This window comes from Plutella xylostella, chromosome 30, assembly GCF_932276165.1.
Source record: "Plutella xylostella chromosome 30, ilPluXylo3.1, whole genome shotgun sequence".
Taxonomy (NCBI): Eukaryota; Metazoa; Arthropoda; class Insecta; order Lepidoptera; family Plutellidae; genus Plutella; species Plutella xylostella.
Genome location: NC_064010.1, coordinates 1,144,070 through 1,161,096, shown reverse-complemented (window position 1 = coordinate 1,161,096; position 17,027 = coordinate 1,144,070). Strand labels below are relative to the sequence as shown.

Here is a 17,027-nt window from a genome sequence, read left to right as displayed (position 1 = left end):
TGCTCTCTAGTGTAGTTGCCCACGGCTTGATGTAGGCATTGGCTGAGGCTATTCAAATTAACATACCTACATAATAAATAATTAATTAATTGCATTCCCAACACGTGTCGTAATGCATTAATTACATATATTTACATATTCATATACGTAACTTACAGCCTAGCCAGCCGTTAGTGAATGTAGTGTGAATGACGACTGGAGGTCGAAGGGATGGTCGTGGGTTCGATTCCCGGCTGGGGCAGATATTCGTTCAAAGACAGATATTTGTACTCGGGTCTTGATATTTATATTTAGTATGTATCTATCTATGTATTTGTGTAGATATATCAGCTGTCCGACACCCATAACACAGGTTCTACCTAGCTTGGGGTGGGATGGCCGTGTGTGAGATGTCCCCAAATATTCATTTATTTATGTGTTATACACTCGCGAGCAATGATAAAGTTTCACCCATAAAAACGTAACAGCAAACGACCCCAATTTTCCAGGGTAAAAGTCACCAAATAATTCCTAAACGATGCCGTCTGCATTTTGTCTGAAGTAGGTTCATTTAACAGTGCATCAGATTATCCTAACTAATATTATAAATGCGAAAGTAACTGTGTCTGTCTGTCTGTCTGTTACTTTTTCACGCCAAAACTACTGAACGGATTTGAATGAAATCCTAACTAATATTATAAATGCGAAAGTAACTGTGTCTGTCTGTCTGTTACTTTTTCACGCCAAAACTACTGAACGGATTTGAATGAAATTTGGTATACATATGGTCTAGACCCTGAGAAAGAACATAGGCTATTTTTTATCCCGGAATTCCCACGGGAAAACTTTTTAAGGCGAAGCGAAGCTCGCGGGAACAGCTAGTACCAACTAAAAACGTAAATATTTTGATCAATTTCTATTTTTTTTTAAATTGGGGTCATTTGGATTAGCTTGAGTTAGCGTTCCTTCCTTCGTAGTTCAGAGTTTTCGTGTCAAAGACCCCTCTCTCACAATATTTGTCTAGAATGTCTAGTGAACCTAAAAGATACGCCGGGAGACAATGGAGTGACATAACCAGGTATCGTCTGGCGCCGCGCCAGCCCCGTGCAACGAACTGTTGGAGTGTAGCCCTGGCGGTTCATCAGGAGCATGACAGAAGAGCTAGGGTGCCCTCGACCTTAGATCAACAATACACGAACGAAAAAGATGGTGTGTCACATACAAAAACCAAGTAAAAAACGGTCCTTATTTTGTTTACTGTCAAACCGTTTAATTTCAACCAATGAATAAAGTCGCGAATCTTATAACCGAACTAATTCAAAATAAGAGCACTGTGGTGAAAATGGGATGATAGCCATTTTGCATTACGGATGATAATAGCGTATTTGCCGCAAAAAAACAATAACCAGCCAACATCATCGGCCCGTAATCGACGACTGCTGGACATAGGCCTCTCCCAAGGAGCACCACAACACCACACCTCGTAAATAAAGCATTTTCGATAAGTAATAAAATAAATAATCTCTAGGATCCTCGATTGGAGACCATGAACATGAAAGCGTGGGACGCCCTCCGGCTGGATCTGAGGCCAAGAGTGTGGATGATCGACATCGACACAGACTACAAGCAATGAATACTAAACGATGTATTACAATAAATTGTTATACAAATTGCACAGGTAGAAGGGCTGTTTGTTAGTCCCAAGTAACTCACAAGAACATTGGATTCTTATGAGAATGCGCATTTGAATTCAATGTTTGAATTATGCGCAGAATTTAGATACGATTTATTTTTGAAACACTGAGGGCCGAGTGTAGGTTTTTCTTAACCGATCGAGCCGTGAAAATCGACTTGAATTTTTATGGTGCAGCGCGATTAAAGCTAGGTTGAGATTCTGCCCAAATTCACGTAAGCGTCCACCTTTCGGCATCGTAGTCATCGTACGCAACGGAAGCGTCATCGTGATAGGTGGATGATAGGTGGACGCTTAACTTAACTCGCCACTACCCAAACGGAGTAAAAACTCGCACTCCACTCGCTGAAATGCGGTGATCTAGTATTCTATTAACTCACTGTGGCTATCTACTATTATAAAGACTAAAGTACACAAGAGCATCCATAAAACCCAGTCCTCTGTCACATCACATAAAATAAAACAATGAGCAAACAATACCCTCATAAACGGATCCGATTGTGAATGAATCGATAATGCGTGCTCGATGACGCGAATCGAGAATACGATCGGATGTTTCGAACGCACTCCCGTTACAGTACGTCTAGTACAGGTCTGATAGATTGTCGAAAACTGGAAACGTTTCAGTTTTCTCGCATACAAAGTGGCGCCTCTAGCGGAAACTATGATTAAACTTTTGACAGATAATGTATGCAGATGACAGGAGAAAGCGGTGCAGTATCAGTGGCCCATCAGTTCTGGGCATGTATTATTTAGCGACTTTGTTTGTTTGTCGTGGACACGATAAGAAGAAGGAGTAAACGTAAACTTTTTTCGTTTACGTAAATTGCAAAACCCGTACTAGAGGCCCCGATGTGTAATCGATACTGCAGTGATATTGACAACTATGTAACATACAGGGTTTTTCAGAGATGTATAGTAAGAGCCCCTTATCTGAACGGAGAGTAGTTTGTAAAAATTGACGTTCATCAGAAAATTTTATATTATAAATATAAATTAAATACGATGAACATTTGACTTTGAGTCACCCGAATCTGGGGCTCTTTCTGAAGAACCTTTGTTCTACGACTTTCCGAGATATTTTTGTTTGTGTTCGGGAAATCGTCTGAAAAGAATTGTAACTAGGTAGGTACATTACTAACATAATCATACAGTTATTTATACAATGTGATTGTCTAATGAGTATGTCGGCGGTAAAATCCTTATACAAAAATGAAAAATAACTTGTGATTTTTCAAGTGCATTAAAACAGATGATTTCGACAGCTCATTTCTACATAAAAAAAATATTTACATGTAAAAGTAAACAATATAATATACCAATATTAGTCACATAACAATAACGGGAGCGCTGCGTACATTTGTAAGATATTCTGGATAATTAATACGATTCTGTTGAGATGTTAGGGGTAGGGGACGGATAGGACCTTTTATTATTATTAAATTCTTTAATGCACATAAAATTAAATTTTTACATAGGCGAACTTAATGCTTAAAAGAATTCTCTTCCAGTTAAACTTGGGCGTTTAACCTTTGGGATATGAACAAAGGTTCCATTCGAGAGAGCCAGGTGCAGGCACTTTACTTACAGCGAGTAACACTCCACAGAGAATAGAATAGATAGCCTCTAGACTGCATGGCAGTTAGATACTGTTACTATATAGTTTAGCAGTCCTTTAAGGGCCACTTGCACCAAAATATCAAACCTAGATTTATTGATAAATCTCGATCTATGCCATAAATGTATATATGCAGAGATTAGACACTAAATCTAGATTTAACACTTTGGTAAGTACATGTCACCCTAATGTAATATTTATGTGTTTTTTGTTTAAAAAAACTTGTCTTTTCCACTTCCATCCGGACTCGCGATCGCAATACAATCGCCTTACAAAAGCCTCCTCGTCCACAATACAGCGCACAGAGCGGACATGTCCGGCGCAGACGCGGCACGCTCCAATTAGCAGAAAGATGTCGTTGTACTCCATCTATGTGTATTATTTATAAAAGTGTATTGTTTGTTGCATTACTGGATATATGTAGCAGTCAAATCCATTCATATGGATAAAGACTATTCAATTATCTTGCTAAATATTAAGGGCCATTAGATTTAGCACATCTAGAGGTAATAATGATAAATAGATAATATTATGTGAGCCCACCAACTCACGGAGGACTAGCGTGGTGGAAAATGGCTTCAATCAAAGCTTAGGAAGGCAGTTTAGACCTTGGGGACATGCACAAATCTTCTATTTGAAAGGTTCGAGAGAACCAGAGGCGCGAGCATAGGATTCGATACTATTTTCGAATCTACACGAAGGGTCACTTTTACCAAACGCTAAACGTATTTAAATGAAATTTTAAATACATTTTGTACTGACAGACGTATGACAGGCTACTAAATACGTTTAGCGTTTGGTGAAATTCCACCTAACATATTATGGTAAAAACAAATGTAACTTTTGGAACTAACTTTGCCTTACATTTTGACAGTGACAGTTGACGATACGCAACGTTAACGGAGGATCGAAACAATTGTGCTAGCGACTCAGATGAATGCTCGTGAGTGTAGTATAACGAGGAGAAAATGTGTTAAATACGAATGAACCATAAAGATAATTTATTTGGTCGCAACTTGAAAGGCGAAGTCGCGAAGTGGCCCTATAAAATGATTAAAATGTAAAAGCGTCAGTAAAGGTCAATTTTGATAACACCAAACAATATGATGATGAGAAAAGATAACTTACTTACTGGAATGACAGAAGTTGTGGTGTTTCTCAATATAGGCATAAACACATTCAAAAGAAAGCACCTGGCTAATTATTAAATTACTAGCAGTTCCCGCGAGCTTCGCTTCGCCTCAAAAAGTTATCCCGTGAGAATTCTGGGATAAAAAGTAGCCTATGTTCTTTATCAGGGTCTAGACCATATGTAAACCAAATTTAATTCAAATCCGTTCAGTACTTTTGGCGTGAAAGAGTAACAGACAGACAGACACAGTAACTTTCGCATTTATAATATTAGTTAGGATTAGGATTAAGAAAAATGTTTTCACTGTCCTCGTTTTTCGCAGACGTAGGACAAGATGGGGTAGACCAGCACAGCGTGGGACGCCCTCCGGCCTCAGACAGGTAGCCGGCAGTGGCTGGATGAGGAAGGCCGAGGACCGAGTGTTGTGGACTTCTCGGGAGAGACTTATGTCCAGATTGTCCAGCAGTGGACGATTGCTGATCATGATAATTATTGCCCACAATCTAGATCACAAAAACATTCTACATCACAAGGCCTTAATTTTACAGGCAGTGGCCAAACATCTCTAAATTTAGAACTTTATGCCATAGAGTTCAGGTTGACATACAATATAATAATGGTTTCGGCCTTATAAAGGTTTAATATCCAAATAATTTAAATAATATAACAACAGAAAGAAATACTCTAGCCACTAGACCGGGCCGCAAACAATTACACCGCACTGAATACGGCCCGTGAAATAATCGATATAGATCCGATTCACTGTGTCGAATCGATTAAACGATTCCGAGAATCGAATAATGAAGTACGGTAAAAGTTTGAATGTTTGTGTCAGCGTACCGAGAGGGGTTTATATTTTGTCGATTAATATTTTTTTCGATTTCTTATTTTTTTTAATTCATGCCTCAACTTGTACACTGTCTTATTTAATTGATATCAAATATTCTATTCTATTCTCTGTGGGGGTCTAAGTACCTGCACCTGGCTCTCTCGAGTGTAACCTTTGTGCATATCCCCAAGGTCTAAACTACCTTCCTAAGCTTGGACCATTTTTACGACTGATCTACCACCGCTCTTCGACTGATCTACCACCGCTCTTGATATCAAATATGTATTTATTAAAAAATATTACTCAAATAATAATAGTACACTCACAAAGCAATGAAAAAACATATCATGTAAATGTTAAAGTGGAGCTATTTTTATTTTACATGGCTGCCTAACTACGGATTGAATCTATTGATATCTGGATTCAAAAATTAAAATATTTAAAGACTATAAATTATATGGAAATTGATGTTATCAAAAGTTGAACACTATTGCATCTGAGTGTACCTACCACACATGTGACTACTGAACCGCTACACCTTATTTGGATGCTAAATGTGACATTTGGCGCGAGTCCAGGCAGGATTAGCCCCTAAAATATTCAGGGACAAAAACACGTGAACACAACGCTTTGAAGTTCTAAGAATTGTACTTGGCTGCGCAGTTAGGTTTCTCCTTTCAGGACTAACATCATTAATCATTATGGCAGAAGAAATATTTTAAAAATAATTGCGCCTTTACTGACTTTTTTTTTTTTGGTTTTATATGTGTCCCAAAAGTGCTATTGAACATAGGCAATACTAACATTTATAATAATTATTATGATTACATAACACTGGTGAAATGTAGTTTCCAATTCTCAAGGAACAGAAAATTATCATAGCAACTATAGATTGGCAAGTTGCTTGGCGACCCTCCTTGCGGGGTGAAAGACGCGGAGGGGACGAGGTACCCAAGACGACAGCGGGTAGCGGGAGGGGTAGGGGTGAAGGGCAACGCGTGCACTGCATGTCATTGTTACGGCAGTCTCGGCCGCGCAGCCGAGGCGGCCACATGTCTTATATAGTCTGTCATAATTTGAGTGCGACCCACATGAGATCATTGATCCTGAGACCATTAGTCTTAGGATGAGTGTTGAGGCCTTTTTAATATTATTATTAGGTATCTATAATTCGTCAACAAAATAACCTTAAAAACAACCCTTTACATCTAAATATCCTTCCACCCAAAGGTTGTCTGGAAGAAATCGCTTTTAGCGATAAGACCGCCATTTGTACATATGTGTTAGATTAAGTTTTGTATTGTTGTCCATATTTTTGTGTGCAAATAAAGAATATCTTATCTTATCTTATCTTAAAAACAACAAATCGTATAATGTCTCAATATAGGGGCTTCTTGTAGAACAGCGTAGCGGATCAGTCATGCTATGCGGCTAAAGGTTGGTACTGCGCAGTCAGATACGAAAAAGTAAACAAGAAAGACGAAGAGTCCATATGACAGTGCGTCAGTTGTCAGTTCTTGTAACTAGGAAAGCAACCAAAATTTGAAAGTAATTAATGAGCAAAACACAGAGAAAAATTACAAAATTGATGAAATTTTGAAAGAAAATGGTTAGTTGGTTGGTGGTTATATCGTGCTTCGCCAACCCCCATACCACCCAGAATTAAATCCTATTGAACTTGGGTGGCGGTACGTGAAAGGCGAGCTCGCAAGAACGTCGATTGACTCTAACTTAGATAAGGAGATAAAAGACTTAGAGTTGCTTTTCTCTAATTATTCGCCTGAAAAGTGGAGAAATTGTGACGACCATGTCATAAAAAATTAAGACGAATATTATAAATCTGATAGAGTATTTGACGATGTATTGGACAGGTATGTTATTGTTTATTTATAATTTAATGTACATTAAACATAAAATATTATAGTTAAGTGTACACTGAACCAATATGACTGGCGTACTCTAGTACATTATACTTCAAAGTAGGTATAATGTTTTTTGGTTTTTGTCTTAGATTTATAATTGAAGTTAATGAAAACGATGATGAAGATGAGGATGACGACGACGATGAACAAGTGCAAACAGAGAGTGAACATGAAAGTGACATGGAAATTGATTTATAAAATAAAACACTTTTACATAAATAAATTCAAATTGGTAGATATTCTGAAGGTAAACATCCAAATTTTAATGGTGTCAAACAAACTATAAATTTTAAGCTAAATATGACATTTACGGGAACACTCATAGAATAAAATTTAACTTACGTCAGAAATAGTTACAAGCTATCGCGAGATTAATCCGGGCACACTTTTCTACGTGTGTAGCATGTCGTGCTACCTCGCCCCCGCCACTTCTTTCACCCCGCAAGGAGGGTCGCCAAGTAACTTGCCACATTATAAGCTCAAATTGTCACCATTTTCGTGACAGTGACAAGTTAAATGTGGGGATTTGCAACGTCACAGATGCCACTGTCACAGTTAGCACAAACTTTGTCATAATTTCAGAATCGCACGACACTAAAGTTATTTTCAGACGACGTCCACTGAACTTTAAGCTACTGAATTAATAATATTTATACAAGGAAAAGAGACAAAATATATGTGAAACAGATGCTCTGTAGCAAAACTGCAACAAAATGTCTTGTCTCAGCATTGTTTTGCTTGTTGATTTGTAGGTGCATGTAAGTTGTATACATTTAATCAAAAATTCTACATCAAAAATATCTTTATTAAGTAAATAGTCTAAACCTATATTAAAGTCCCTAATCCCTTTTAAGTGCGCAGAACCTGTATTAGAGATGAACGCTCTTTCCCAATAACTTAGTAAAGTAATCTACTTAACAAATCAATTTACATACATATACAGTATATCGCAGTTTCAATTTGAAAAGATAAAATAATTTATTTTTAAGCAACTTTAGTGGACCGTTCCCTCCTTTCATAGGATTGATATACATATATATGTCGCAGGCATCTGGTTTAATCTCCTGTTTGATTGAACCGCTAGCCCGTTCATTAGAAGACGCTACTCAGTTGAATGACTAAAGAACAACTCGTCAAGTGGTTGACTGTAACGTCCAACGTCTTGACTGAACGTTATTCAGCGAAGTCGTTAAATGGGATATGGTATAGCAACTTTGTAATGTCTGGTTAGGATGAACATGACCAGACAAGAGTCAACAAAAAGACTATGTTTCAAAGCTCTCATCTCACAAATTAACTAAGCAATAACAATAAACGTACCTTGATATTGTTGTTCATAATTATCCAGTTTCAGCACATTTTTTTCTTTGAAACTATCCGCCGGCAGTGTAATAATAGGTAAATCCATGTCGTCACACTATTTTAACATAAATAACGCACTTTAAAGCTAATTTATTTGCAAAAAATAACAATACAAGTGCTTTTTGTGTCAGCTGTTCGCTGTTAGACGCCATATTTGTTTTATTCACCACCTGACTGATTTTAAGTCCGCTAACTAGTTGGACGTTTTGTGACGCTTGTACAATCAACGTTCGGCCTAGTCATATAACTGAATAGCGTCATCCAATGAACGGGCTAGCGGTTCAATCAAACAGGAGATTAAACCAGATGCCTGCGAAATATACACGACAAACCCCAACAAACACAAAACCAATGACGTAGAACTTATAGCACCCTTCTTTTCCAATATGGTATTGCCTTTACAGATTCCTTCTCTTGAGCTTCCCAAGTCTATACTGTTACTGCAAGTCATCAAGTATTAATACTACGTACAATACCTGACCTGGGTCTGGGTCTAGACTTCTAGACTATGCAGGCGTTAGTACTGCAGGTTACGAGCAGGCAGTCTTGTGAACTAAAGTGTATTTGAGGTACGATTCTAGGAGACTTCATGAATGAAATATGCCACAGTACAGTGTTGCACAAGTTTCTTTAAACTTTGAATTATGGTGAACCTAAAATCTATTGCTGTGGTGGCTGTGGCACTATAAAAAAAAAAAGTTTAATGGATGCTTAGAACAAAATTTGATAATATTTATAAGGCGTTTGAAAGCCAACCGATAACATACACATCCTAATTATTTAAATGTAGCTTATCTGCGTTGAACCTCGCTGAATGGTTCAATATGTCCACCATAGAGCTATTCTGAGCTGCGACTTCCCGGGCCCAAGTGGCCATAATGATAGCCGACCTACGATAGTAGATGGCACCTAAACTACCTAAAGAAGAACAATCTGCGTTGAAAACATGTTTTCCATTCTAAGCATAATTTCCATCCAGCCACATCCCAGGAAACCCTGTTGAGAGGCCGCGACGCTAACCACTGCACTATGCGTGAAGCGTTAATAGCTAAATAACTGTGTCTCTTAAGTAAAGGACGTGGTTAAGTAAAGTCTGGACAGAAAATTCCCCACTTTACAGTACGTCTAGTATAGGTTTGCTCATTATAGGTTTTGCAATTTTTGAAAACTATAAAAGTTTACGTTTTCTTCTGTCATCTGCAGGTCTAGCACAGGTATAATAGTTTGTCGAAAACTATAAAAGTTTACGTTTTCTCGCATACTAAGTGCCGCCTCCAATGGAAACTATGATGAATTTTTTTACAGAGAATGTGTGCAGATGACAGGAGAAAACGTAAACTTTTTTCGTTTTCATAGATAGCAAAACCCGTACTAAAGGGTCTGCATACATTATCTGTCAAAAGTTGCATGATTGTTTCCGCTAGAGGCGCCACTTTGTATGCGGTAAAACGTAAACTTTTATAGTTTCCGACAATCTAACAAACCTGTACTAGACCCTCAGTGGCATGCAAAGGGGGTTTACTCTATATGACGAAAAACTATGTTTAGGAGCGCTGCTGCGCGAGCCACGACTCTATCTCGTTGTATTAAACGTGCCGATTGCTCTCGTTCGTTCATCAATATAGAGTATCCTTCCTCATACCTGAGAGTGACACTGTACCACCTCTTAAGATGTAAAATGGGGGTAAAATGGATATGAGGGTGATCGAAAGGCATCAGGGTTTTACGTGGTAAATAGAATTACCTACATTAACTTTAGAATTTGCTTCCACGATATATAATGAACCATTATTTTTGTTGAGTTTTGGTCGTACCATTATTATGATGGAAAATTCTAGTTTATTTTCATGAAGTTAATGTATAATGTGTGCCAAATTGCCAATAATGGGCGCTAGCCGAATACAAGACATGACGTTTCCTTATAACTATCAGGAGATTTTAAGTTATTTACTTCGTCAAAGTTGTTTACACTGTGTCTCCGACCTATATATCTAATAGCGTTACTACATACAATACATACGTACGTCTATTGTCTTTGGAGAACCCATGACAAAAACCTTATCGCATTACTACTTACTTAGTTACAATTGCGTTGTATAACTGTGTCGTTATGTCTTCCCGTCTTTTGTGTGTCTATGTGTTGTGTATCTGACTGACTAATGGACAAAGTTCAGACATCTTAGTGTTTGGATAAATGCCCTACATTATTACAGACCATGAAGGATGGGTGGCCAATTTCAAGTAGTTGTTTTCTGGGCGCTTCCGTGCTTCGGACGGCACTTAAAGCTTTAAGCCGTGGGTCCCGGTTGCTGCTTCGGCAGCAGTCGTTAAGCCTAGTCAGAGGCCTTCGGGCGGCTTGAAAACATCTGACAGTCGGATTGCCCACTTACCCGCCAATTCTCTCAGCACAAGCTTGCTTGTGTTGGGGTCTAGGTGGTGGACTAGGCCATAAAAGTAAGAAGAAAACCCGTGCCCAAGCAGTTAGTACGTGATGGGTAGTGATGAATAGTCTATTACTGTGAGATTCACTCGTTCCTAGAGACTTCCTAACAATATATGATCAAGATGGAGTGCCAGTGCAAAAGAAACGTCACGACAAAATAACACCCACTTTTACCACGAGCTCTTATTTTGAATTGGTTCGGTTATTAAATTTGTGTGACCTTATTCATTGTTACAATTTGTCATTGGTTGTCATTATGTTCAACCTAAAACGGTTTGACAGTAAACAAAATGCGTATAGTCGTTTGCAATAGAATCCAACAATCATGTAAACAAATATGGCGGACTGACATTGACAGCGTATTGTTTATGCCCATAGTGATGTCATGGTGTTCTAATTAGATTAAATATATAAGCCATAGACTATAAAATAAAACTGATTAGGTATATATAAAAAAGTGTTTATTAAAACAAATTTAAATCTTCGTCTTCATCATCACTATCAGAAGTGTCGCCGGTGACCGTAATTATAAATGGAACCACTGTGTCATCGCTTGCCGTGTTTAAAATGCCGTCGAGCTTTTTCATTTCTTCCTCTTCCTTTTTTCGTTTTGGTTAATTATATTAAGCTCTTGAAAATTATATTTTATTGTATTCAAATAATATTAAATTAAAATAATTTATTAAATTAAAAATAAAAGATAACTTCAGATTACGAACAACACTAACTTTTCAATGACTTATAGAGTTCGATGAGTAAAAAACTAAGATGACAGCTTGTCAAATACTTCGAAATTTTTACGTTGCAAATGTTTTAACTAATTTAACTTATAAATACAAGTTAAATCGTGTTGAAGATAATGTGAAAACAATGGTGCGTTCGTTGAAATCAGACTATGTTCATAATTGATCGTCAAATGTATGTGATTACGGAGTAATCGTGACAATTTGGTTTGTTTACATGATTGTTGGATTCTATTGCAAACGACTATACAGTGGTTGCTTTGTTTTTGTATGTGACACACCATCTTGTTCGTATATTGTTAAGCTTTTAGTACATGTTCGCAACTTCGCATAGTGTCAACCCAACTGTACATCCACACTCAGACACACTGACACGCTATGTAATACCGTTGTGTGGGAACCAAACTTTTTGCCGGCGACTGTACCTACTTACCGGGCGGCAGAGCAATTTGCACCTAATTCTAAAAGTGATTACGTGCAATTCTGCTTGAATAGAATGATGTAGCGATCGTAAAACTATGGAAGACGTGTGGATAGGAACAAAACTATAAGCAGCTTTTTTTTTAACCCGCGACAAAAAGAGGGGTGTTATAAGTTTGTGTGTATCTGTCTTTTCTAGCGTAGCAGCCAAACGGCTAAACCGATTTGCTTGCTTTTTTTGGGTCATAGGTAAGTAATGTTACCCCGAGTGTTCTTAGCGATGTTTCATGAAAACCGGTTCAGCCGTTCAAAGTTATGCTATTTTTTGTGTTGAATGTCGGTGGTGGTTACACGTTAAGCTTAAAACAATTAAAATTTAAAATCCGAATTTTTCCGTCGGGTGTAATAAAACATCCGTACAACCCCGGAACCTCTCTTTTATGTCGACAACAAAGGGCTTTTCAGTACAACCAGGCTCTAATGAAACCTGAAGGTATAGCAAGGTTATACCAAGGTTTCTTCACGATAATATAAAGCAAACACATAATATAGGTTTATGTACCAACGAATATAAACTAGCAAATATTGGTGTGGCTTCCTAAATAATTATGAAGGTTGTGTTTGAAAAGGTGTTCACTTAATAGGTACTTTACGAAGATTAGCTTATTTAATACCTAAAATATTAAAATGATTATTATAAGTTATCGGCATCATCAGAATAATACTGCCACTTCTCGACATAGGGTAGGCCTCTCCCAAGGAACGACACAAAACGATCCTCAAGTGTCCTTAATACTCTTTTTTAAGGCACTATACTATCTATACTACCCTCAGTATCGTACGTATGGGACCAAACCATATTGGAATTATTGGACCTAATTTATAAGTAACACCAATGTAATCTGATGTGCAGATAAACTTTTACTAGGTTTAAGTCACATTATTTAATAGAACAATAATGTAAACTATTAAATGAATAAAAAATAATAATATGGGATTTTAATAAATGTATGGGGGCGTCGGCAATGCCGATGAAGTGGACGTACTTGTGTATTTTTTATATGAAGAACACTGAATGCAATGCGTCCGTTGCCGAAAGGTGCCGCTTACCTCTATCATTCATGTAAAGTCAGCTGCATAAGTAGCTGTACACATTTGTACCTTGTCAAACTCACAAACTGCCTATTCAAACAATGGCAGTTGGTTATGTAGGTAGTTTGACAATTTACAAAAGTGTATAGCTACTTATGCAGCTGACCGTACACGCCATCGGAAAGTCTATAAATAAAATCAATTAATGCACTCCAATCGAAAGCAAGAGAGGTAGCTATCAAAACAAAACACATTTATTAATAATGCGTAAATAAAAGTAAAAGCCATTTTATCTATTGCTTGAACCTTGCGGCAATGTTGATAAGATTGTGACGTAGTAAAAGGTGTAACGTTTTATCTACAAACAACTGGTTGTATTGTTATCTGAGTAAACTTGAAACCTCTTGTAGTGATAGATAGTTAGGGTAATTTTAATAACTTACCAGCTACCATACTTTCTTGAAGACATTAGCAATCAACAATCTATAAGTCATACAAGTTGTTTTATATTACACCACTATTAAATTGGATTTACAATGGGTAAAAGATGGGAGATATTAAACTTTATAAAGTCACAGAGGTTGCATACATATTTAAAAAATAATTTGTATCAGTCCATGTGTTAAGCTAACATAACACTTTTTAAAAGAGATATGAAATGTTAAAATGGCCAAGTCTGTCAATGTGTATTAAAAAACAAGAGTCTGATTCATACAATCATGTTGATATATTATTGTTATGATTCATGAATTCTGTCCCATCTGTTCTATACTGTGCTTCAATATTTTACCAAATATAAAGAACCTACCTATATATATAAACCAATTGACAAATATAAGTTCATATCAAGAAAGCAGAACCAGGCAAAGATGGTTTTGGAGACACTTCCAGCCAGTTGTGCAATAAAATCTTAGACAGGTAAAATCTTAATCAAGTCAGTAGTGGACTAATGAGGAAAGCCAAGGACAGAGAGCTTTGATCCTCCGTGGAAGATGCCTATGCTTAGATAAACAATATACAAACAAGACGGTGAAAACTGATTTTGTTTACTGTCAAACCGATTGTTCAACCTAATCACAACCATTGTGCAAATAAATAAAGTTACAAATCTTTTGACCAAACTTATTCTAAGTAAGAGCTCAGTGGTAGAAGTTGAGTGTTATTAAAATAGTATTGTATACTATATCCCATTCCACAGGGAAAGACATCTGACAGAACCCTTATTACATTCGAATAAGGGTAGTTTTTGTCTGTATCAGATGTCTTTCCCCGTGGAATGGGATATGGCTGGTTAGGTGTGTCAATAAAGAACCAAGGTCTTTAGGATTACAGCTAAGAAGATTAGCGAAAGTGCTGAATATATTGGATTATGTGGGAGGGTGTTTCACCACTTCAGGATCCTCGGAATACTATTTATACATACTTAGTGCCAATTTCTCCATTGTCGGTTAGAGCATAACCAGGGAGTAGTGATTTATTTTTAACACATCTGTCATGAATTTTATATGGAGATGATGTTTAATTTATAAATTGATCCCTGTCGGTTAGATAACCGACTATGGAGAAATTGGCACTTATTATAATACAGTCAACTAAACATATTGGCTAGACTAGAAAGTCTTACTACCCCAAAACCTATCTACCTGCAAAACAGTTTGATCCATAAAATTGTAGGTGAAAGATAGATGAGGCAAAGAATAGAATGGATTATTACTTTATTGATTAAACAAAACATAGATATGCAGTTTTATACTGTGGAAATAACACAATATAAAACTGCAATAGGCAGCCCTATCTCTAAAAGTGATCTCTTCCAGGCATCCTTGGGGTGGAGGAATGACTTAATCTTAATCTAAAAATTTAAAAATTGATATGTTCAGCTCATTTATCATTCACCTGTGACTCTTAGGATAAAGCATAGTACAGCTTAGGGTGGTAAATAATATTTAATTGATAATATATTATGTTGATTGTACACATATTACTACTCAAACAACCCACCAATCGTGGACCACAAAAGAAAGAAATAAGGATGGATGACTACCTACCTACAAGGGAATTTTTCTGAGCAACACAATATGCACCAGTGAACTCTTGTGGTTTGACAGGTTACCAGTGAGGAAGCTATTACGGCTGGCTATTATACTACAGATTAATTCCATTCCTAACCTAAAAATATGCAAAAAATATGGAAATTCAGACGTCTAGAGTGCCAACAAAACAATGGATCATATTGAACAATGCGAAATGTGGTGTTGCAGCGATGTTCTTCCAATAATAAACGCTTTCACTTTTACGCTACAACGGAGTGATAATAATCTTGCAAAAATCTACCTGCTCCGCCACTTCGACTATGCAAAACTGTTCGTAGGTTGGATTCTACACGTAGGTAAAATGATTGGAACATTGGAAGTCGACTTTGAAATAGTCATTATTTATGGATGATATTGAAGAAATGTACTTACCAAAACGTTTTCCCTGTAGTTGAGAGTTCTCCTTGCATGCACAGCACGTATAGAGGTAGCAGAACGGTTAAAATTAAGAATAAATAAAAGAAGAAAACACATAAACACCCAACAGTCACAGGTTTTCAGACACAAAGATGTAGATTAATTTTAGTTTTTCACTGAACAAACACACGATACGAATGAGGAAAGTAAATACACAGATGGAGGGCACAATTTAGTATCGCAATTATCTTTTATATTTTTTTAAAGTTTCACGAAATTACAATCCGTCAATCAGTTAGCCATCGCATCAATTTTTTCGTTCGTTTTTTTGGTTGGTTGGTTTGGTTGATTGATTTCATTTGACTTGTCAAATTCGTTCATTCAAGCAACTGTCATTCGGTCAACTGTGAATGAAGTTTATACTAAGAATGCGTTCACAAATAAAATATAAAGAGAAACATATGACCATCATATGACAGACATTTCAAACTCAGAATAATAACTGCCTAACACAGGCCTAGCGTTGATTTATTGCGTTATTGTGGTTAGCAGAAAACTTTCTCGTTACTTAAGGCAGTGGTCCGACTGGCGCGGCGGTGATGAGCAAGAAACGAGTGAACTGGTAACTATAAACTATCAGCTGCAAGTGAGTGTTGTTTTGATAGTTTTGTCACCGGGCTCTAACGGCTATCAGCGAGTGTGCGTTGTGCGACGTGCAACGAGTGATTACTCGCGCCACTCGCTCATTTCTGTGCAAACCTGTGCAAAAATGCCGCACTATAAAAATGATGAAGCCGGCGAATGTCGCTGTGCGAGTATCGCTGGGCGAATTTATTTTTGAAAGCTCGTCGCTCAGCTATAAAACTAGTAAAGCGAGTCGTCGCCGGCGCAGTGTGAACAGTCAGTGATCAACTATTATTTTATTTTATTTTATTTTATTATAATATATATAGCTGGATTACCACTGACACACTGACTGACATGATTGTTCTCCCAGAAGGAGTCATTTTTTGATATAAAAATGTTTTAGGGAAATGTACAGGGTGCTCGGGTGAGTAGAGAAAAACCTCGACTTTTTAAAAAAAGTTGTAAAAAAAAAAAATTTTTTTTGTTCCTCTTTTTTGGTGACCATACATTTTTTTATATTTTGAGGGTGTATTTAGAATGTCTGACAGATTATAAAAAAAATATAAAAAAATAAAAAAACAAAATGGCGGCCGAGTTGCAGTGAAGTAAAGTTTAGGCTGTGTCAGACCCGACTTGAGGTGAATTGATCTCCCGGAAGGGGGGGAGGAGGGGGGATGGTGTTTTTTGTAAACGGTGGGGCACATGATGAAATTTAAG

General features: G+C 37.1%; 1 protein-coding gene across 1 annotated transcript in view; it reads right to left on the bottom strand.

Annotated features, from left to right (window-relative positions):
* Window positions 1-16,060, bottom strand: part of LOC105395366 (mitogen-activated protein kinase-binding protein 1) — a 106,849-nt gene extending 90,789 nt beyond the window's left edge. Inside the window, exon 1 of the mRNA XM_048631933.1 lies at window positions 15,699-16,060. The gene's annotated coding sequence lies outside the window, so the exon portion shown is untranslated. The remainder of the gene's footprint in view (window positions 1-15,698) is intronic.
* Window positions 16,061-17,027: the final 967 nt, after the last annotated feature.